Source organism: Ostrinia nubilalis, chromosome 13, assembly GCF_963855985.1.
Source record: "Ostrinia nubilalis chromosome 13, ilOstNubi1.1, whole genome shotgun sequence".
Classification (NCBI taxonomy): domain Eukaryota; kingdom Metazoa; phylum Arthropoda; class Insecta; order Lepidoptera; family Crambidae; genus Ostrinia; species Ostrinia nubilalis.
In genome coordinates, this window is record NC_087100.1 from 4,878,741 (window position 1) to 4,902,073 (window position 23,333).

Sequence of the window (23,333 nt, forward strand, 5' to 3'; positions counted from 1 at the left end):
TTGACAACTTTGTAAAGTGAAAGTAACATTAGTTGATCCTAAAATAGATCTTAGATTTAGTCTCATGACATTTATCGATTTATTATCATTATTTTTTTAAGTTCACCATCAAGTCATTAGCCGAGCAATATTTACTAAAAATATTAGCAACTGCTAAAGTTGAAATTGTATTCAAAATATATCTCATCAATTACCAAAATAGCAGGTAAATACCTAGAAAAAATGTGTAATGTAACACAAAAATTACTGTGTCAAAGAAAATGAGTCGTACACTCTGCACCATAAAAATTTGGCTATTCATATTATACTCGTAGATATGATAGACAGTGATTGAAGAAGAAGTAAGTATTAATTTTGTTAAGTATAAGCTTTTCCTTGGAATTTATCAAATATCCTGAACCACGGAATGAGATGTTAGTCATATAGATTTGTACATAAAGATAGTTTCACATATTAATTTATATGTGCTGCATATTTTGTCACTTACCCACCACGGAAACTTCTTGCATTCGAAAAAGTCTTGCATTTCACCTGATGGTGTGATGATCAGGCCGAAGGTGGAAGCGAGATGCATTCGGATTCCTCAATCTCAGAGGACAGACTTAGGCATTTATCTAAACGGCCTTATTAAAGTATCTTCAAGAGTAAGAAAGAAAGAAAGATACATTTATTATAATGGACATCGCATAAAACATGACAGTGACACATAATAATGGAAGAAGAAAAAATAAAAACAAGAGTAAACTGAGCAGTGCCGCCCATCCACAAACAAGATGCCCACTGCAACGGGACCCCACTCAGCATATGCCGTGGCCCACGGTTACGAAGGCCACGGCGCAAGTAATATTTTTTATTGATGGAAACTGTACCTACTTCTTTTTATTTTCACTTTTCAAACCCATTGCGAAACGTCGCGTGACCGCCTCCATAGCCGTACCATTTAGTTGTTACATTGTTTATTCACATGTATTAAGTTATTTCGGTATGTTAATGTCTCTATAATGGCGCACGCGGTGTATCGTTCTAAATACGGTTTATTGAGAGCAATAAAATGTACATTTCAACGCATAATGAGTTATCATTAGGCTACCTTTATTACGAGGTGGATTGAAAATAATAAGGCGTTGTAAACAAAGCTTTAAAGCAACTACCTACGTACTCGTAGTTCTCGTCGTGAGTTTTAGACGGCTATAGATTGCTGCTTAGAAACTTTAAGGTTTTGAAAAATTCAAATCGAATATTGCAAATTGCCATCTTACCATAAGGACTTAACTAAAAATTACTTACTAATCTTAATTTTATTATAAACGACACACCCTAAAACAACATATCTCTCTGGCGACCGCATAGGTGCCCGGTTGTATACCAATATGCTAGCTGCAGTAGCAGGTTCAAATCTCGCTGGGGGCAAAAGGTACATAATTCTATTCGGAGCCAACAATTAAGAAAAGACAACAATGCAAATATAATAAACATTACCACTCCTTTGCGTCGCGCAGTCGGGTAAAAATAGAGTGCATTCACACTGTTCATACAATATGTTAATTAACTGTAACTATATTTATACCAGTAATGGTATAATATAGCGGATGAAAGTTATTAAAAGCTTCTTCCGCATAAACCAGTTGTAAGAAATTAAGTACCTATTCAAATATTACGTTAATTACCCAGTAATGAAGATATTAAAATATTATTGTCAAAAGAAAGCATTAATATCTAAATCGAAAGTTGAGTAGGTACCTACCGTTTAATGGAAGTGGAAATGTTAAAGTTATTCATAGAATTTTCCATTTACTTTCAATTTAACAAGGTGTCAGTTAAATCCAATAGAAGTGATTAATGAACACTGATAAACGTACCTATAAATAAAATCGAACGGTAACTTTTATAAAGTACAACTATCAACTTATTTTAAACTTACTCAAAAAAGAGGGTTATCAATGTGATGTTACGCATGTACCTATGTAATATTTAAAAGATAAATAATGATAATGTAAACGAGAAGGTACTTGAGTAATGAACGCCTTCGTATTTCAGTGGTTAGAGTAGGAGTTTTATGTCTTCTAGTTTTTGGGATCGATTTTTAGGTCTATTCTTTATTTATAGGTGATCAAAGGAAACTAAAATAATATTAAACTAGAGTCCACTTTGATCACTTAGGTCATCTTTCGACACCAAATTGTCGCTTGGAGTCCACATTGATCACCTGGGTGATCAAAGCCAGGTGATCAAAGTGGAATAGACCGATTTTTAATCCGTTTAGATACTTTTCTCCAGTTCTATTAGCACATTGTAGATTGAATGAATCTGATTATTCGAAAAAAATATAAGTCCTTGCTTAGGATTGTAACCTGAGTTAGCTCCACATGATAGAAAAGTGATTAGTTTTTAAACAAAAAGTAATATTGTACCACTGTATGTACCTATGACACAAATCTATTGCTTATTGATATAATATAAAACAAAGTAACAATGGTCTGATTAATTCGATCCGTGAAACAATAGATATAAACAAAATCCGATCACGGTTATGTCATATCCAATCACAAATAAAACAGTGCTCTTAATAAATACATACCTACATTTATTGATGTAACGTTATCATCTTTTACGTAACCTAGTTGTGTAAGGTTACATTCTATGTAAAATATTTGTACCATTTAGATTTTCTGATTATGAAAAGGTGGATAAATGTTATTAGGAATATTTTAATCAAACATTACAAGAATTACATCTATCTTACGTAAATTTTGATTATCGTAGTATTTTGTTAATAGTCTCACCCAAGTGGCTCAAGGTAGAGACTTTTTTAAGTGAAAAAATAACTAATAGGTACCCGTTTTCACCAACAATCCCTAACTTTTAAGTGACCCCTATGAAAACAAAATTCCTGTTATGTGTTACCATAGGGGTCACTTGAAAGTTAGGGATTGATGGTGAAAACGGACATTAGCCATATTATTAATAATTTGGTGACTAAATGCTAGTTTAACATTACCATAAATGAAATCTTAGCTTCCACTGCAGGTCACTCACCCTTTAATACACCAGTGACAAATGGAGGATTTAGCTTACCTCACGTTGGCCAGAAGTGGAACACCTCAAGGATACAGCCTGTAGAGCAGTATAGTTTACATTGGTTTGAGTCCCACCTAAGGCAGTTAACTTTTTCAAAAGTGACAAATCATATTCTAGAGAGGGATAAGAACAGTAATCCCAATATCTATTGAACTGCCAATTTATTTTTAATACATTTTTGATGGAAAGTATGTTGAAATCTTTACTTGATAGAGCTACACTAGCTACACGGTAAACTAAAAGTGCTTACAAATTGCATGCAATACTTACTACCTTTATCTCTTCGCTAAACAGCTTGCGCAAGCGCTGCGTTTCGTCCCATCGCGTTGCTCATTATTTCGAATGTTCGCACGTAACGTCCGGATTTGCTTGCTTCTTGTTTTAAGCTTTTACTGCTGTATGAGATAGATTAGTTTGTAATAAGAAACAAAACGTTATGCTATTTTAACAGATTTATGCATCACCATTTTTAACACACAAGGAGGACAGACGACCTCATAAAGGTAGCAGAAGGTCACTGGATGCCGGTCAATCTGGAATCATCGGGGAAGGCCTATGTTCAGCAGTGTAATGATGATGATGATGACGACATTTAAGTATGTATAACTAAACTGGGAATAATTAAGGATTTTTCTAACTGGGAATTGATCTCAAGAACTCCGGATTGAGACAGTCCACGGAAATGATTTTAGTAAAATTTGATGTTGAGTATTTTCGTGACATAATGTGCGTGTATGCCCTAGAATCAGTACTTCCTAAAAATAACCCTCTTCGAAAGTAAAAATGGCAGTAGTGGCTTACAAATCTCTGATATTTCGATCTGTGCGTACGTAGTATTTGTACTTGCAAGGCAATATTATGGCAGAATAGCGTGATGAAGGGCCCCAGCAGTTCGGTTTAGTGTTGGGGCACTAAAAGTGAAAACGTAACACTTGGCACGTTACATCGATGTGTAACACGTACTATGGCCTGGATGGAACGTTGTTTAGTGTAGAACGGTGTTTAGACAACGCTTTTCTCTTATAGTGCTTGATTAAAGGCACGTAGGCATGTGTATCTCTACAACCTACATACATTGTACTCGTTCGTCGTAGATACGATAAGATTAAAGTTGCATTTTAGCATTAATGTAATCAAAATAGGTACTATTTCAGTTTTAATCAGGTATTACATTCATCATCATCATCATTTCAGCAATGGGACGTCCACTGCTGAACATAGGCCTCCCCCAATGATTTCCACAATGGCCGGTTGGTGAATTATATTGCAAGGTTTAAAAAATTTGGCTTCAATAAAGTTTGAAGTGTTTATATTACACGTTCATTTAATTTAATCATGCAAATTAATATTGTAGCTCAGTAAAAGCGTAGATTGAAATATAAGATATTGAAAGAAAGCACTAGAACTAAACAATTGTTGTAATCCGTGACCATTAACAGCGTGTTCAACAACGCTTTGTTAAAATAATTTTGCGAACTTTCGTTTTTCCCATCATTTATCTTGCTATCTGTACTTGCAATTAATGAAGTAAAACTTAATGTGAAAAAAATATTTAAACAATTGTTTCCCGTTTGGAAATTAAATATAGGAATGAGGAATGAATTTAAATATTCCGTAAAGTCAAAGTCTCGAGATGAGTTTTTCATACAGATTAAAAGTACAAAAACTGCTTACTTATTAGGTTTTCTACATTTTATATTTTTTGTTCTAATACAAAAGTTAAGAGAAGATTTCTATCACAACTAATTTTACGCTTGTCATTGTGATTTGATATAAATTTTGTTAAAGCTTTTATTCCAGCGCTGAAAAAAATGTTTTTCTATACATTTTAGCGGTAAGACCACCTTAATTGTGCCGTATCTTTTGTATATTTCTTTCTTTTTCTTCTTGTGTAATGATCAATAATGTGTTTTCTATATACTACGTGAAGATTTACTCCAATCAAAGTACATAAATACATGAAACAGACACAAAAGTCCGCAATTTCGTATGTAAAAACTCTATTTAGTATGCAAGGAAAGCGCCTTACAAAAGATATCAACGCCCCCAGAGCTACGCGTCTGAGGCGTCGGCCATCAACACGGTTAAAAATCACATTCGTCATGAAGTGTGACTATTTCATTAGATATGACACAGATTTACAAGTTTCGTCATAATTTCTCATGTACACATTACTATTTAGGTCTTTATTTGTTGTCAGTTTCGACGTTTTTTCCAAAATTAAGGAAAACATGGGAAGTGAAAAGTAAGGAAAACATACGACGTTTTTTACACCTGGAAAATATGAAAAAGGCAAAAACGCTGTTAAGATTAGAAATAAAGAAAGAGAATTTGAAAATTACTATAGGCAGACTAAATCTGATAATATTCTCTAATAAAAGAAATCGAATTCGCAAATGAATATATGTAATGTTCTATATTATAGTCTAATCTAGTTAATTAGCAATTCAACATTAAGTTTATAAACCGGTTTGAATTCAATGTGATAACATTATAATAACAAAATGCAAGTCTATGACTTATCCACTACTTACAAAAGTCACGATAGCCTTTTAGTAAAAATAAAATAAATGCGTGTCGTCGAGGTGACCCATAATTCGGTTCCCAGCTTGTACTAGCACACCAATATCGTGTGCTTGCTTACCAAAGAAATAAAAAGATTGGCATTATTGAAGTGACTAACAGAAAAGCCCAGTCTTGTTGTTGGTACCAAGTTAAGATCACGAACGTCAGCATTAAGAAACACGACTGGAAAAGGCGAAGTTTTCTTTGATTCAAACTCCGCTTTCAACTCTTTCTCTCTGTATTTATAACAGCACTACAAAGCATCACGATTGAAAAGATGCTGCCAAACAAAGGGTACAGTGAGATAGTTGGTAAACATTTTAAAAACAGTTGCCATGCAACTCGGTGCAAACCTGGTTGCGAAACACCCGCGCTAAGGTGAAGGCGCCAGTTGGTGCCTCGAGAGAGCGGCGAGCGGACGACGCCTGCGCGACCCACCACGCGACACGACGCGCGCAACTAGCACGCGACGCGCGCGCATTGCGCGACAAAACAAGTGAACGACCAAAAATAAAAAAACAAAAAATAACATTGTGCTGTGCCAGTGTTGTGACTGTTCATATTGTGAGATTTTAACACCCCAATTTGACACACATATGACGTGAATAACGGTGACGGGATCCGACGGCTGATCGACTCGCTAAAATCAAAGTGTCAGTGTTTCTTGTGCGAAGGAATTTTAACGGACTTGCCTAAGCAGAGGTAAGAGCGGATGTTTACAGTTATGCTTATTGTATAATTCTGACGGAGAAAGCCGAATTAAAATCCCATTCGATTATCGGAAGCGAATAGATAGCGATGACTCTACGCGTTTTTTGTTTAACGGATTCAGCGGTATCATTACCGGTTGCAGATTCTGGCTCCGTATTAAATTGTTGGCACCAATAGCGATGAAAAACCATGAGAATCACGAAGCGGAAAGGATTTGATTGATTGAGTGTTGAAGGAAAGTTTTTTATCTGTAAATAATAGGAGACCTGCCAGAAAATAACAATGAAAAAGTTAAACAAGTTTGTCGAGTCGTAAAGACGACACTAAAAACTTTAAATTTACTGACATTCATAATTCATAGGAACGGTCTATGAATATTCAAACGATACGTTTGAAACGTTAAAAATTTTAAGTCTGTAATGAAAACGCGGGGAAACCGTGTAGGAACAGGTTTGCGTCCAGAATAAACAATGGTCAGGTGAAAAGGTCCCTGACTCATCTGCGTACGGCACTCGTGTCCCGCGCTTCTGTTAAGAATAAATTTACTTTTTAAACGAGACTTGAACTTCTTTTAGTGCACTGATCGAATATTAATTAGGATTCTCCAAAGCTCTTTGTCCATTCTCGCCGCATCCTGCCGGCTTGAAAGGAAAACCGAACACTGATAACAAACACAGGTGCGTTAAATTTCTTTCTTTATAATTTCACCGGCAATTTTCGGTTTACAAAGAAAGCTTGAACCGCAACGTTTACGTAACCGTTAATTAAATAGTTGCTGGCGATCATAAAATTGCCGGTTCAAAAGCTACGAACGCGAAACCAATTGAAAATGACATTTCGAAAGTTGTGCTATGCAGCAGTCAATATACACTCGAAACAATGGATTTGAATAAAATTAGCGCGGGCTGTTGTAATGATATGTTTTCTTTTTATTCCATTTTGGTCAGAAACGTTGTGCAAAAGTGCGCAACGGCTGTGGTGACAGCTTGTGACGCCATCGTCATGAAACAAGTTACAAGTTACCAACAGTATTAGTTATTATCACCGCAATCATTTATCTTGCTAAGCGAGAACGGGATAGACGCAGAATATTGAGAAAGATATAGTAGAAAGGCATGTTTTTGTTGCATTCGTTTATGACTGCGCCTATAGAAACAGGCAGTTTTGTGAATATAGTTTTTTTTTAATAAAAATTATCTCAAACAGAGGATAAACTGTCTAAGGCTGAGTTGTGCCATCTTACTTTACTTTAACTACGTCAAAAGTCCGTCAAACTCCATAAGAAAAACACCGGTTATGGTTAAATTCACGGTTAAAATAAGGTGGTGCAACTCAGCCTAAGCATCGTTAACATTACCTCTTTGCAATCAACGATTGATTTACTCAAATCACTGAAAACAGTTGATTCGATGTCAATTGTCATTCGGCTTTATTAGTTAGGAAAATTGCCTGTTTCTATTGCAGCTGACTATAAAACTATGTTGATATGTATGATGCGTGCAATAAAAGCAAGTTTTATCAAACAAGTAGTACTTTCTTCTGCTACCGGTTGCACGCCCATCTTTGTCATATGAAACTTTGGTTGCCTATTACTGGTTAGGTAAGATTTTTTCTGTCATAGGATTTTCTCATATCTTGTATTTTCATCTCGCAGCAGCATTATAAGTTTCTACTTCATTGAATAAAGCCTTGTACATGATAGAGTAATAGTATTTTATTTTTTTCTGCAAATAAATGATGAAATCTTATGGCTCAAATAATAATTGTGACACAGATTCTTATATGTGGAAGGACTATTCCCACCTCTTGTTCCCACTACTGCAACTCCTGTGTGGTCAAATTTGTCCCAAGGAATGTTACTGTCATTGGGCCCGCAACGAAATTATGAGAAGAACATAGGAGGAGTTCGAAATGAAACGAACGAAAACGAAATTCATAAATGTAGAGCTAAAATGTGTCACAAAACTTCCCTACTAAAACATTTAACCTTATCACGTATCTTGGGAACTAATCAGGTGTTAAACATGTGTTCCCAGAGGAATGTTATTAAACAAACCGAGTTCTTGTTGACAAAGGTCTAGTCCCTTCATGCTAGTCCTCGACACCAAACAATGTGTATCTCGCTCTATAAACTTCTCTTATCATACGAACTGTTTATGAAAGTGCAAACATAGGAGGTTGTAAAAGCTCCTAGCTGGAGATAAGAATAACATGTTGGCTGAGGTTGGCCTTGGTATACAGGGTGGAATTTTGTAATGCCACCTGAAGGGTACTGTAAACCCTAATACTGTAAATAGAAAATTTTACTCAAAGAAAACATTCCTTCATTTTTGAAAAGAAAAAGAACTGCATTCAAAGATTTCCAAAAATTTGCTTGTCAATTTTCTATCTACAATAACATTAATAAAAGTACTTTCCCACCAGGTGGCATTTCAAAATTCCACCCTGTATAAAACTTACCTGTTTTCATTCTAAATTTTAAACTTCATTTTTGATAATATTTTCTTCTTGTAAAGGAATAAATCCGGAATTGAATGCTCTACCAACACGTAATTTAAAAGCTTCTGATTGAATGTTTGTTTATAACAATTTCAATTTAAATATTTAAATTACTCTTTACATGTCATTTTGGCAAATCAATGGACGAAGTTAAATATATACGCTAAGCGAAGAGAGGGCGCTGCTCTCATGTAAACAAACAGCTCCGTGTTTCGTTACCTTAAAAAATAGTAAAACTCGAAAAAGTGTAATACAAACGTTTGATTAATAAAGTTAAGACTCTGATTAAGAAGTGATAGTGTTATCTCTATGAATAAAGCACAATTAATAACTAAAAACTAAGAAAATATGTGGACAGACTAAGTTCAGCTAAAACTTTGTTGTGAAGTGATAACATCTACATATTTTTGTGACAATACTTGAGAAACAACACAGTGAAGCAAAACAATCCCAGTGTTGATTGCTAAAAACAGTTTTGTGATATAATTCAAGAAACCTAAATCTGTTCCATCTTTAAATTTCACACTTACCTACTACATAATCTATTTGCGATCAATCAGCGCCATCTGGTGAGGAGTAGTTCACTTAATTACTCGAAGACAACCATCATCACATTTGAAGTAAATAGTATTTACCAGCATACAACGCCATCTAGTAAGGAGTAGTAAAACTAACTACTCGACGACAGCCCTTACTATAAATAAATTACCATCAATCAGAGCCATCTACTGGCGAGTAGTATACCGCATCTTATACTTAAGTAATCGAGTGAACCTCACCAAAAGATGGCGTCCCAAAGGAATGCTGAAAATATAAATAAATGTGCAGCTTGTTTGGGAGAAATCAATCATAGAAGATTTCTTGTTTGCATGAAATGTTCAGGAAAATTCGATTTACCATGCGTTAATGTACCAGAGAAACGTTTCTATAATACAATGACAGCGGAACATAAGAAAAACTGGATTTGCCCAGAGTGTAAATCTAAACAGCCGAAATATGATAATACAAATACTCCTGTTCGCAACCAGATGCCAGCCTTGGATGACGAAAATAAACCACAAACTTCAAATGAAAATATAACATTCAGAAAAAGAACAACCAGAAACATTGACCTATCTGAGTCCATTGCTATAGATGACTCGCCGCCGCAGGGAGATACACTGATGTTCGATACCACATCATGTCAACCAGAGGAGAGCTTGTTGCTAACAGAAATACGCGAAATTAAAAAACAGCTAACAATCCAGAACCAAAATCAGGAGAGCTTCAAAAATGATTTATCAGATACAATTAAAACAGTTTTGGAAGGAATAAATACCATAAATAACAAACAAAAATTATTAGAAACTGAAATACAAGACTTACGTTCTACAGTTCAGGACAACTCACACAGAATAAGTGAACTTGAAAAAGAAAATAATAAACTTCGTCAAGATCTACAAAGAAGAGCTCTAAGTCAGGATTCTGCAAACCACAGTATTTTGCCTGGATCACCTTCAACAACTACGATGCAGCAACAGAAACCAGCAAGTGCCGTAGATCACAAGATAGAAGCAACTTTCCCAAATTTACTCAAAACTACGATAATAAAACCTATACCAAAAACAAAAATGCAGACTCAACCTAGCCAGTATCGTCCAGTGGCTTTATTATCCACGTTTTCAAAAATTTTAGAATCAGCAATGGCAAAACAACTGAACTCTTTTTGTGAAAAATTCGCAATTTTTCATAATAGTCAAAATGGTTTTAGAAAGAAAAGATCAACCACAACTGCGCTTTTTGCTTACATACAGGAGATTCTCAATATCCTGAATAATAAAAAATATGCAGTCTCGTCGTTGCTTGATCTTAGCAAAGCCTATGATATGGTTAACCATAGGATATTGCTCAAAAAACTATTTGGTATTGGAATACGGGGTAAAGCCCATGAGTGGTTGTCCACCTACCTGGAAAATAGGGAACAAGTAGTTACTATTGAGTATTTTGAAAGTAATAAAAAAACATTAAGTAGATATTATTCACAAAAAATAAAAACTAATTGCTCTATACCTCAAGGTAGCGTCTTGGGATGTATATTATTTTTGATATACATAAATGATTTGCCACAAATTACAACAGAGAAGTGTATTTTGTACGCTGACGATATTAATATTATTGTGCCAACTAGTAGCAGCGAGGAACTAGTACAAAAAATAGATATTAATTTACAAAACATTGAGAACTGGTTAAATGAACACAATCTTAAACTAAACATTTCAAAAACAAAACTCATCCAATATCATCCTCACCAGAAAAAACCTTTAATAATAAAATGTAAATTTAATGGCAAATGCGTAGAAGAAGTTGATTCATGCAACCTACTGGGCGTAGAGGTTGATACCTACTTAAATTGGAAACCACATGTAAATAAAATTTCGACTAAGCTATCCAGATTTATTTATGCGCTTTACGAATTAAAAAAATGCACAGATCTAAAAACAGCCACATCTGCATATTATGCCTATGCGCATGCTTGGCTTAGCTATGGAGTGATACTATGGGGGAATAGCACAGATGCCAAGGACCTTTTCATTCTACAAAAAAAATGTGTTAGAATAATAGTAAACATAACTGAAACTGAAAGCTGTAGAAAGCACTTCACATCACTAAAAATATTAACACTAACATCAATTTATATCCTAGGTCTATGTAAATTTGTCAGAGAGAATAAAATTATTTACTCTCAAGCAAAAGAACAATATTCAGCACCCCGTAACTTAAGATACAAAGATAGATTAGCATTACCCGACACTAAGCTTCACCTGGTAAGATCAGGAGTCTACCACATGTCCATAGTAGTCTATAATAAACTGCCTACCTATCTAAAAAATATTGAAAAAGACTCATTATTCTTGGCCAAGCTAAAAGAGTTCCTTATATCAAAATGTCTTTATAGTATTCAGGAGTTCTATAATTTGAGTAGGATGCGATGATGAAGATTATGTATGAATAGGTATGGAGAAACATTATTGTATTTTAATTGTAATGTAAAATTATGTAAACTAATTAATTTTATAATTTATCAATATTAATTATTACTAACTATTGTAGAATATTTAGTAATGTACCTATGATACAAGATTTGCAACACCCTTACAGGGTCATAAGTTGAGACTAAGTTTAAGATCACCACCTATGTACACTTATGAAGCAATAAATAAATGATTATGATTATGATTATTATATTAGTCGGAACTAAAAAGGTAATCAATCTAAACCCGCTTTCAATTTATCATAGTTGAATAAATATTATCATGGCGGTGCAAAACATATCAGCGAAATATAAAAAGCTAATTTATTCTAATGCTTAAAATGGTTAAACGACAAAATGACAAATCGAGATTGTAAATATAAAAATAGTGACCTTTTAAATAAAAGGTCAAGTACAGGTAATGTCCAACCAAAATGTCAATGTTTTTGAGTAAGATTGGGTTAGCAAGATTAGATTGTACCTTAATTCCTTTTTGAATTGAGGACACCACAAATAAATGTTGTTTACAAATGTTGCGAGTATATTTCCTTAAGTGCAAGGCGGCAGATGACACACAAAGGTATAAATAACCTTTAGTAAAAATATTTATATACTACGTAGGTATCCTACGCAATGCGTATTTACTATGGGGACTTATCAAGTGAATTATATGCTGCCTGTAGATGCTTTTTATGCAAAATCATATAACTAAGCACTAACCAATACAAAAATGCAAAAATAAATGTATGTTTATGAAGAAAATAGCAGAGAATAATCTAATTTAATCCTCAACTAATATTTGCAAAATCATTGGTGTCATATTATTAAAATTGCATCTCTAAGGCTGGGTTGGATTGCCATCTTACTTTGACTTTAACAAACGTCAGAAATCTGTCAAACTCTATACAAAATATACCGGTTATCGTTAAAGTTAGGTGGTGCAACTCAGCTTAACAGTTTTCCACTTGCAGTGGTAGAGTGTCTCTCTATAATCTACACTATAGGTAATATTTCTTCACACAGTATTTCCGTCCCTTTGTTTCGCAAAATCTGATTTATTAATAGCAAAATGGCGTCAGAAATTTAATACTGACGGACAATATACAGTTTCTGATTTTGTAAGCGGCATTGCCAAACATATTTATTACGAAAAGTAATCGAGGAAAAATATCACGTATTTCAATCAGGCTTTGTTATTGGTGGCCGTTTATTTCAACTGTTATTTTTATAGTGATGTTATTGCGATTCCGTGTTATCGATATAGTGATTGGAAGAATTTAGGGAAATTGGAATTCAATTAGCAAGTTGTTAAATTGTTACCAAGAACCGAGCGTATGCGTATACCTACAAGGTAGGAATCATACAGGATTACCTAACCGTTTAACACCTGATTTAAAGGCTTAAACGTGCATGTTAACCTATTTCCTAAATGAAAAATTTAGTTTTAAATATTTTTACACAAGTCGATTTTTGAAGTAAAATATACACATAAGTACCTACTGTAAAAGAAGTACAATATTTTTTGTTATTTTATAGAAAAAACTTTCTATTGGCGTAAAATATGGTGTTTTCTAAATATGACCAGAATTATTTAATTTGCTAGCAAGATTGCTCTCTAGCGTTGACTTTAATTCGGACTCTACAAGTTGTGGTATATAGAGCGTCAGATCTGGCCAAGGCAGTCGGCCTGCGGTCACCGCCTTCCCTAAAGGGCACTTAATTGGTACAAGGATCCCTTTCATTGTGATGGTCCCATTTTATTCGGGGCACTGAACTCTGTAGGACATAGTGTCACTGTTTCAGCCGAGTATTCTACATAACAGGTTGTTTTAGGGCATAAAAATGTTTTTGGATTTTCCTTCCGATATTGTAAATGTCAAAAATCTAAAATATTTATTCAATTTAGGGCTGATTTTTCAATCGTCGGATTACTTTTAACTGAAGAATAAGTTTGGCACATTGACAGTTTTAGTACGGGAAATATGTCAAAATGACAATGTTATTCTTCAGTTAAAAAATATCTGACGATTGAAAAATCAGCCCTTAAACCAGTATTTTGCCACTTAAGAACGTCAGTGCTGTGGTGTGTTCAGTTTGTGAGGATGGGTTGATGGATGTTTGTGATTTCTCCACTCAAAAACTGCTGAACATATTTGGATGAATCTTTAAAGTACATCACAAGGCTATAATTTTTATCGATCTTTGACAATATTAATTTAAAGCTAGTTCTCTCCTCCACAGAAATAAGTGAATTTTATATCAGTTAGTATTACGATTGTGTAGGCACTTCGAATGCAAATTAACTCGATTAGTAATAAGGTTTTGGTAAGTTAAAAGAGTTTTTAAATAGTGTTTATAGGTTTATTTCTTCAGGCCATGTTAAACGGTACTCTTATCGTAACGAATACGGAAATTCGGGCCAAAGTACAGACGACAGACATACATTTTAGTTGCAAAATCGACTCTATTACCACTACATTAAATTCCACAGTGTTTAACTCATTGCTGTACATTTAAAAACGTTTTGTATTTTACTTTAGCATTTTCAATCCACTTCTTGTTTCAATTAGGTCTTGTACAGTCATCGTAAAATAATTCGTGACACCCAAAGTAGCCAAAAAGTTCACAATACGTCTTTGTTACAATTGGATTATGGATCTGTTGTCAATTTTGTGACTACTTTGAGTGTCACGAAATATTGATAAATAATAAACAGTTAAACAGTATTTGGTTTCAAATCAACTCTGATTGTGAATTATCTTCAGTGATAGATCTTCCGGCAACTGTGTTTAACACAGTTGTCTATAAGAATATTATTTTTTAATATGTACCTAATTATACTTTACCTCAGTTTTTACGATCATATTATATTATAGATATTGGCCTCGTGTTAAGTAGCCGTCAATAGCCGTTAGTGTCGTCTTTATTGCAATATTTGAGACACAACTTAGGTCTGCAGTAACACTTAAGATAAGATTCCTAAATTGTAAGGTAAACTAAATTCGATATTACAGTGAAGTAGAGTACATTTTGTGCTCATTTTGTGCTTTCTGTAACAAGCAAGGCTGGTCTTTTTTTATTATTTAAAAACAAATCTGGATTAGATCTCAAGATTCTAGAAAAATAATAAATACAGTCTTATACGTTTACAATATTAAAACAACTCTCTAAGGGTAATGGATATCAAAATCTTATACTTATGTATGTTTTACCTTTTATTAATTTCACTACTGTTTTTAAACAATTTAATTTTACCAGCTGACTAAAAATCTACCCATATCTTTAGTACCTATAAAATCATGCATGGCAATATCAGTCTGGCAAACATCATAAAAGCAGTATCCGATGTGTTTGCGTTTTGTGAATTTGTTTTCACAGAAAACTAAGCTTTATTACAATAATAAAAGTCGTGTTATGGAATAAAGTGCATTGTGGTGGAAATATGATAATAATATAATAGGAATCCTCGATAGGAAGAAAAGTTTGCTGTCCTTCATCAACTTATCTTCTAGCATACAAGGTTGCTCAATACCAATTGAAGTTAGGCCTTATTTATTACTGTACCATTTCCCACGATATGATTACGAAGAAAATTTTCACACTTTCCCTAGTATTTTACTTGGTTACATGAATAGCAATAACAGTAGCACAAGAACTGGTATTAGCTAGTTTGAGCTTGAAAGCTTCTTATGTATATTACTTAGAGTAAGTAATTCTGAGGCTGGGTTGCACCATTTTACTTTAACAAACGTCAAAAATAAATCTATCAAACTCAATACAGAAAACAACGGTTATCGTTATAGTTACGTTTAAAGCTAGGTGGTGCAACTTAGCTTAGTAAAAGTATTATAGGTTTCAATTAATGTGGTAGCCTTCATTTCAATCAAAGACCTATTACGTCCTAACTAACGGTACTTAAGAAATTACAGTGACAGAAACGTGATCCGATTAAAGCGGTCCAGTCCAATAGATGTAGGTTGTAATTAAGAGCCTCCGTTTGATTAGTGTAACGTCTCAAGGCTCAAGACGGACTCAGTCGTGAGTTCTATTAAAGAAAATCCGTTGAATCTGGTGTTCAGGCCGCTCGGACCTCGATCCGACCTCGTGACAACCTCGCCGGCCGCATTCACCGATGCTATTGGCTCAAATGCACCAATCGCGACAAATATAGAGTATTTATTCCGTGTCACGATAACGCAAAATGGTAGTTTTGGGACACTTTTTGTTTTTTACGAATTTAAACGTTACACCGGAAAAAGAGGGTTTAAAAATAGAATGGGTCATTCTGAATTCGAACGCAATGCAACTCGCGCGCCTAAAATGACATAAACTTGTTTTTAATATTTTTTGACATTTAGATACTGGCCATTGAAACCTGTTTTCAATAAAATTAACAGCTAACTTTTTTCAGTCCGTTCTAGACATTAGCTAACTAGGGAACCTACTTGCAATACGAGTAGCACTAATAGAATTTATTAAAACATTACACATTGTACGATGTGATGCTTCAATAGAGTTCCACTGAGCACTAAAAACAAAATGGATCACTCTCAATGTGTTACCGTATGCTGTGGCCGACATGAGTTACCGATATCATCTTTTATTCACGTTTCCATCTGAATTTCATTGAATTCATTGACGCGGTTAAATTCTTTGAAAATTATTAATTCAGTTTTTTGAGTCCAAAAAACTAGAATAACAATCTACTTATTTTAGACAATGTGTGTCCAAAATTTGTTCTTTTTGATCACAATCGTAGATGGCATGTGGCTAATCGTGCTGTATGGAGGATTGTATTGTTATTTTTGACAATAGCCACGTAAATATGTGAATTGCCTCGAATAATGTGGCAAGGTCTAAAAATACAATATTTTTAATGAACACCGGTCTCGTTTTCGCACGAACTCTAAAAAAGTTAATTAAAAGCCTATTATACTTAATGGCGGCAAAGTATGTTATTATTATTGTCGTTATCAAGTCTGACTGCAGTAAAGAATGATTTGAATTTATTCTAAGACGCAAATGGAAGAACCTGTTCTTTAATGTTTTATTGATATGTTTGTTTAATGTAAGTGTTTGATAATAGAGAGCGCCATTAACTTTGAAGTTAAGTTTAAAATTGTTGTGGTTACAAAATTGCACATTCCACTTTTACTACCTACAATTAGGCTGGGTTGCACCATTTTACTTTAACTTTTACAAACTTCAAAAATCTCAAACTCCGTACAAAAAACACCGGTTATCGTTATAGTTACGGTCAAAGTTAGGTGGTGCAACTCAGCCTTACTTTGCCCTTTCGGTTGCCAAAAAAACTTACAGTAGAAACTACTCCCCACGCCCGGCGCTCAAATGCTTAGTAATTATTTATTTTAGTAGTTAATTAACGCTGACCAACGTCATTTACCTTTTATTTTAATTAGCAAGCCCTTTGTGACTATCAAGTATTTAAGTACAAGCGTACAACAATTTTATTACACGCCACATCCGGGCCGGCCTTGTGAACTTCCGGTATTGTTTGTAACCAGTGGCAGTGTCTATATTATTAATTATTTTTATTTTTATTAAGAAATTTAAAGTAACGGCGTACATCGTTTGTTTGAGGAAATGTTTGACTGGAAACGGTGGTTTAAATTAATTAGTTTATTAGTGTAAACAAATCGGTGGTTTTGACGATTACCTATCTTATAACTATTACAATCTCCAGTTAAAAGTAGGTAGTTGAGTAATATAAGAGTGTTCATTTGTATAACTACAATGTTGTAGAGTCATATTTTTGTACTTTATTTCAAAGTATCTAAGGGTTTTATCCAGATACTAAAATTAATTTCGTCAGAATTCGTTCGTTTCTTTCAGTCAAATGACGTCCACTGCAGGACAAAGGCCTCTCCCAAGGATTATTCGTCAGAATAAAATCGTTTAATTCCTCAAAGATACTTATTTATTAATCAATCTTGAAAAGCCAGTAAAAGCCGGTGATGCTGGATTAGTGATGACATCAACTTTAAACTGGTATTTATTATTATCCTTCAACTTTGTACATTTATTATTACTTTAGTATAAAAACTTTATGATTGCAAATAGTTTTTAGCAAAATTCTAGTCGACCATAGACTGCGTCGTGCTTTTTTTTAACTTTACGACTTTGTAAATGTTTTTATTGGCCAGACCTGCATGCAGGTGAAAAGGTCACATCACATGCATGTAGTGACGATTTTAGATGCTATATTTAGCTGCAAAATGTATTCGTGACAAAATTGAGTTAGAAAACTTTGAGATTTATGGGCTTTGTTTAAGACATTGTAGGTTAGGAGTGCTAACACTTGTGAACTTTGATTTGACGATACGAACTACCTTGACAGCAAAATATATTAATAGAGTGGTGACGAAAAAATTACAAAAAGTAATTTTACATAGATGTGTCATTTTGTCTGAGATTTTTGAAAAAAGATAGTTACGCCCTTATTTGTTTTGACGTCATTTATCATCAAGGAGTGTATTGAGATCAATGTAGCCTGTAATATTCGAAAAAAGTTATTTTTTATTAATGAAGTAGGTTAGTCTGGTGAGAGACGAAAATAAAATGGTTATTGCCTTTATCTGATAGGTAACTTAGTTAAAGAAAATATACAAAATCAATTGCCTTCTGAAAACAAAACGTTGTCAACTCAAAGCGGTTTGCGATTAAATTACACGATGCCATAATTCCATATTAATGATAGCATAAACGGCAACCCAGATAGATCGTGAGCCAGCCATGACGCAATATGCCGCATTTTGAACTTTTGATGCTGCGGAATTACACTAAAACCTTTGCGCTGTGAAATGCGGCCACATCTTAGGACTTGCAAAAATATGGCAACACTATTTCGCTAGAGTTGCGGCGATTAAGACAGATTTTTAATAAATAAGGCCGAATTTTAAACTGTGACCAGTCCAGTTTGTCTAAGGTCACATTTCACCATCTGACAAATTAAATCAAACTTAGCTAATTTTTTGACACTTTCTGCTGTTAACCACTATTTTCGTGTACAGAAAGCAGTCTTATGCAGTATTAATAAGGCGATTCTGTTCATTAACCATCGTAGCATACTTAATGCTTTTCAAAAGGTTAACAAATGCATGGGGATGACATAAGATTTCCGTAACTCGTGTGGTCGGTCACGCATCAACTGTTACGTTTCAGGCACATAAGGTCACGTGACGCGTGCCTTACTTTTCGCGGTGTTTCACTTCACTCGAAATAAAGTTATGAATTTGAAGAAACCAGGTTTGATTTTCACCGTCCTTTTTGGCATTCTTTGACAGATATTGGCGAGAAATATTCTAACTTTCTCAGTAGGTATCAGTAACCTTTTTGAAATAAATATTGCTGTTAGTATACTTACAATGGATTAAATTAAACGAGATTTTAGTTCCACCGATACGCTTCTTTCGCCATTTATAGAAACTACGTTATCCTGAAAAATGTGAATAGGTTCACACAGTTAAAGATAACTATTCAATCCATCGACCTTAAAACTTTACAACTTTGTTATCACAATTTAAAACCGAAACCAAGTTGTGGAAAGAGACAAAGGCGTCAAATCGCTTAAACTGCAATGTTACCTACATTTCGTAATTTGGTAATTTTGTATGGAAATCGTTGTTTCATACACGACGTCCTACAGACCTTCTTGCATGCGTTGACTTTTGCACTCAACGAGTTCGGGAGCGTTGCATAACCTCAAAATGGTAATGCTCGATTTCTATGCAACTTTGACCCAGTAAAAGTATGCGGGAGAGGAAAACATGTTCTGAATGTTCAATTATTTTTAACTAGCTTTTAACCGCAGCTTCGTGTGAATCTCGGTCTGCCACAAAAAGTATTTAGATGTAAGAAAAGTCTACTTCCAAGCGAGCGTTATGTTTTTGTTCTTGTTATGACATCTCAGATAACGAGTATAATATGGCCCTATCAATAATCAGGTCAGCATTAGCTATTAGAATACACTGTGACAATTTTAGGGACTTAAAAAGTAATAAAGAGGTAGAAGCAAGCCGTGATAGGTCCTCAAATTAAGCAAATACTCTTTAATTTATCTAAATGCTTAAAGAACAACAATTCGTAGAGCAAAGGCCAGTCTTGTCCTTCACTTTCAAACACTCGCACGTTCAGTCAACCGTGTAATCTTTCTGACGCAAAGAATGCAGACTCGCTTCCCTCTAGCACCGACGATTTACGGAGTTGTTTCGCTAGGTGTAGAAAAAAGTTATCAAGGCCTGCATCCGTAATTCGATATCTCTGACGTTTGCATTTTTAATGTTCAATGATATGCAAACTGAAAAATATACGACATGCTTTTAGAAACCCCTGTACATAGGCTATGAGGACATGGTCTGGCAGATTACAAATGGCTGCTTGCTTAGGATGTAATTTAACTTACACGAACAGATTTCTTCATATTCCTCCTATTTCTTCTTATGTACGAGTCTATCTGTCCATGTTGGAGCTCTCTTGCGATTAACTCTATAATTTATTATTTACAAATTGTTAGGTATTTTGCCTGAAAAAATTACACATTCCATTTAGATCTCAAATTCTGTTGTACAGTCTTAATTCGATATTGTGATCACTATCTCCAAATCAAGTACTAAACAGCAGATTTCAGAATCAGAATCTGTGTTAAATGTTATATTATTACTAGCGGCCGCCCGCAACTTCGTACGCGTGGATCCCGTATTACCCTCTTAGGGGTGGAGTACATTTTTTTTTGCGGATGCCTACGTCATAACATCTACCTGCATGCCAAATTTCAGCCCGATCCGTCCAGTGGTTTGGGCTGTGCGTTGATAGATCACTATGTCAGTCAGTCAGTCAGTCTGATTCAGATTTTCTAAATAACCAGTTTTCACTGGAAAAATCTTGAATGATTCTTCTGTTACATGTTCAAGTTGGAACTCTATATTACAGCCGTTATTAGATACGAACTTGACATTTGATCGGGCTGCCATGATTATGAAAATTGATACGGAGATTGCAAGGCAACTACTTATTATAATTATTATTCATTTCATATAAAAAAATAATCAAGAATAGCTATCTCGATGATTATTATCATTGTTAATAAAAAAGTAAATGAAAATAATGATTGTAATTTTAGCTTTTTCTCATCGCGTCTTTTGCTTTTCAATATCGTTATTGAGAAAAGTATGTTATTCTAAGATAAAAAGTTTCTCGTCCTATTTTTCCTTGTCTCCCGGTCGAGGCAAACTCGATTTTCATTCCATTTATAATTGTAACTTTGAATTTTACTCTATACTTAGACAAATTATCTATAACTAATCCAGTGTTCAAGAATGCGTAATATCTGAACCAAATACATAATGTATAACCAACCTTCAGCTTATTATAGTTGCGAGATAATACTGTAGATTATTTCGAAATCGGATCTTGTGAGTTGATTAAAATGAAGGATTTTTCCAGTCGATATCCACAGTAAATTATTTACGATAACGTCAAAATTTCTCAGTAACTAGAATAAGAGAATATTCTTCACATATTTTCTGCACGTTGCCGCGTTGTACATTTATATTCTAAATCAAAATACTAAACATTTTTATTTAGAATATAAATGTTCGTTAATTCAGGTATCAATTCAGCAACTTTGTAAAAAATGAAAAACATGTTAGTTACAGTAGGTTTCGAACAATTAATGACTTGACCGTGAAGTAAGAGATGGAAAATGCTCTAAATAAATATGGGGATAACCAACATGACAATGTTGACTAACCCTAATTCGATCGCAAACAACCTCGAATATCCGTGTACAGTAGAACACGAAAACGACTTCTTGAAAAGAGTGTAAATTATAATAATCAGCCAGTTTTCATTCGCCGCAGGCTTCTGTCGTATAGGGTTGTCATTTTAGAATAAGTAGGTCTGTACTTAAAAGATATTTTAATATGTTTTGCTGAATGGTTAGAAAAAGTTGGGTTCCCTTTTTAACTCGTCTGGACAGCTTGGGTGAGTGTAGGCTAAATAAAAATAAAATTAGAGGGTCGTTGTCCGGCGGTAGGACCAAATGACCTGGTGATGATGATGATAAGGATCTGATATAGATGAAAATGATTTTATTCGTTTTGTTAATTTTTTAAGGATGTTGTATTAAATCAGGGTTAGCAACCCTGGTTGTTGACTGACACCGGTTCGGAATTGCCGCAAAGTAGGCAACAGACTTTATACGGAGACATAATATTTTTCGACACACTGAATGCGAGTCAAGGTGACCGCCTATTTCATAAGGTGGCGTGAAGCCGTGAAATTATATGTATTATTGTAAAAACTATATTAATTTAATGCATAGAGAGTTGCAGTTCTTATGACTGTCAAAATGTTCGGGCAATTTTTTTAGATATTTTTGCTGTTATCACAGGGGAGTCCATTTTACTCATTACAAAACATAAAAACTTAAAGTAAAACATATTCACCGCTTAGAAATCTTTACAAGTCAACGTCAATTTGTCAATTTTGCCCATCGCTTCACCATCTGTTGCGTTTAGAAAACTTATAGCCGCCGCGGGTAATGTATGCAGTTTCTCTGCATGGTAATTTGGCGAGTACGTCAACGTCAACACTCGTGTTTTGTGCGATCACGTGTGGTGATCGTGAATACAGTTTTTTGTTTAAAATACAATTTAAATGTGTTGGTACAGTTGATGCAATTTTTTTTATTAGTAGTTTTGATGACAATTATAAATAGAGGCCCCAAAACAGAACCTTGAGACACCCCTGAACTTATTGGGTCAAATTCAGAATCAAAGTTATTAAGAGCATCATTTTGTCCGTTTAAAAATAGTACAAAACCAAAACCAGTTTTATTTCTTCAAATGTCATCGAAGCTTAATCAAGAAGATTAATTTGATCTACCCAGTCAAAAGCTTTCCGTAAGTCTGTGTATTTTAAACTCAAAAATAAAGTATTATAGGGAAAAGTAATAAATCATTTTTAGCAGCTTTATATCTGTGGACGAGTAAACAACGCTCTCAAGTTGTTTAAGAGTGTTTATGTATTAAGTTCAAAACGCCACCAACAGATGGCGCTGTACGTTATTAACTCGCGCAAGTGAAGTATTTTTTGGCCCATACATATATGGGTGACTACAGAGTCCATTTTCGAACAACTTAATACACGTCTTGTCTTAGTACAATACTATTGTGGTTTTATTTGAGTTAACCCTTTAGTACAGTTCAGAACATCGCAAGTTCAGTGTGTTAACATTGGTCCTAAACGAGACCGGATTTTGGGAACAACAGTCCCAGTCAAGGGGACGCGACGCTTCGTGTACTCGCAGTGGATCGCTGTGGCAAAAGTACACGCAACAAACTGCCCGGCAACAAGCGGTGCAGCGGCGGTCAGGCGTACTGGGCGCAGCAGCGCCAGCGCTGCCAGCAGGAGCGGCCGCAGTGACGTCACGAGGCGAAAGCTGAGCTAT

The 23,333-nt window shown here is 34.6% G+C and overlaps 1 protein-coding gene across 2 annotated transcripts in view; it reads left to right on the forward strand.

Moving 5' to 3' along the window:
* The first annotated feature begins 6,049 nt into the window (after nucleotides 1–6,049).
* LOC135077442 (uncharacterized) overlaps nucleotides 6,050–23,333 on the forward strand; it is a 245,714-nt gene continuing 228,430 nt past the window's right edge. For both annotated transcript variants that reach the window (XM_063971983.1, XM_063971982.1), the window contains exon 1: nucleotides 6,050–6,345. The gene's annotated coding sequence lies outside the window, so the exon portion shown is untranslated. The remainder of the gene's footprint in view (nucleotides 6,346–23,333) is intronic.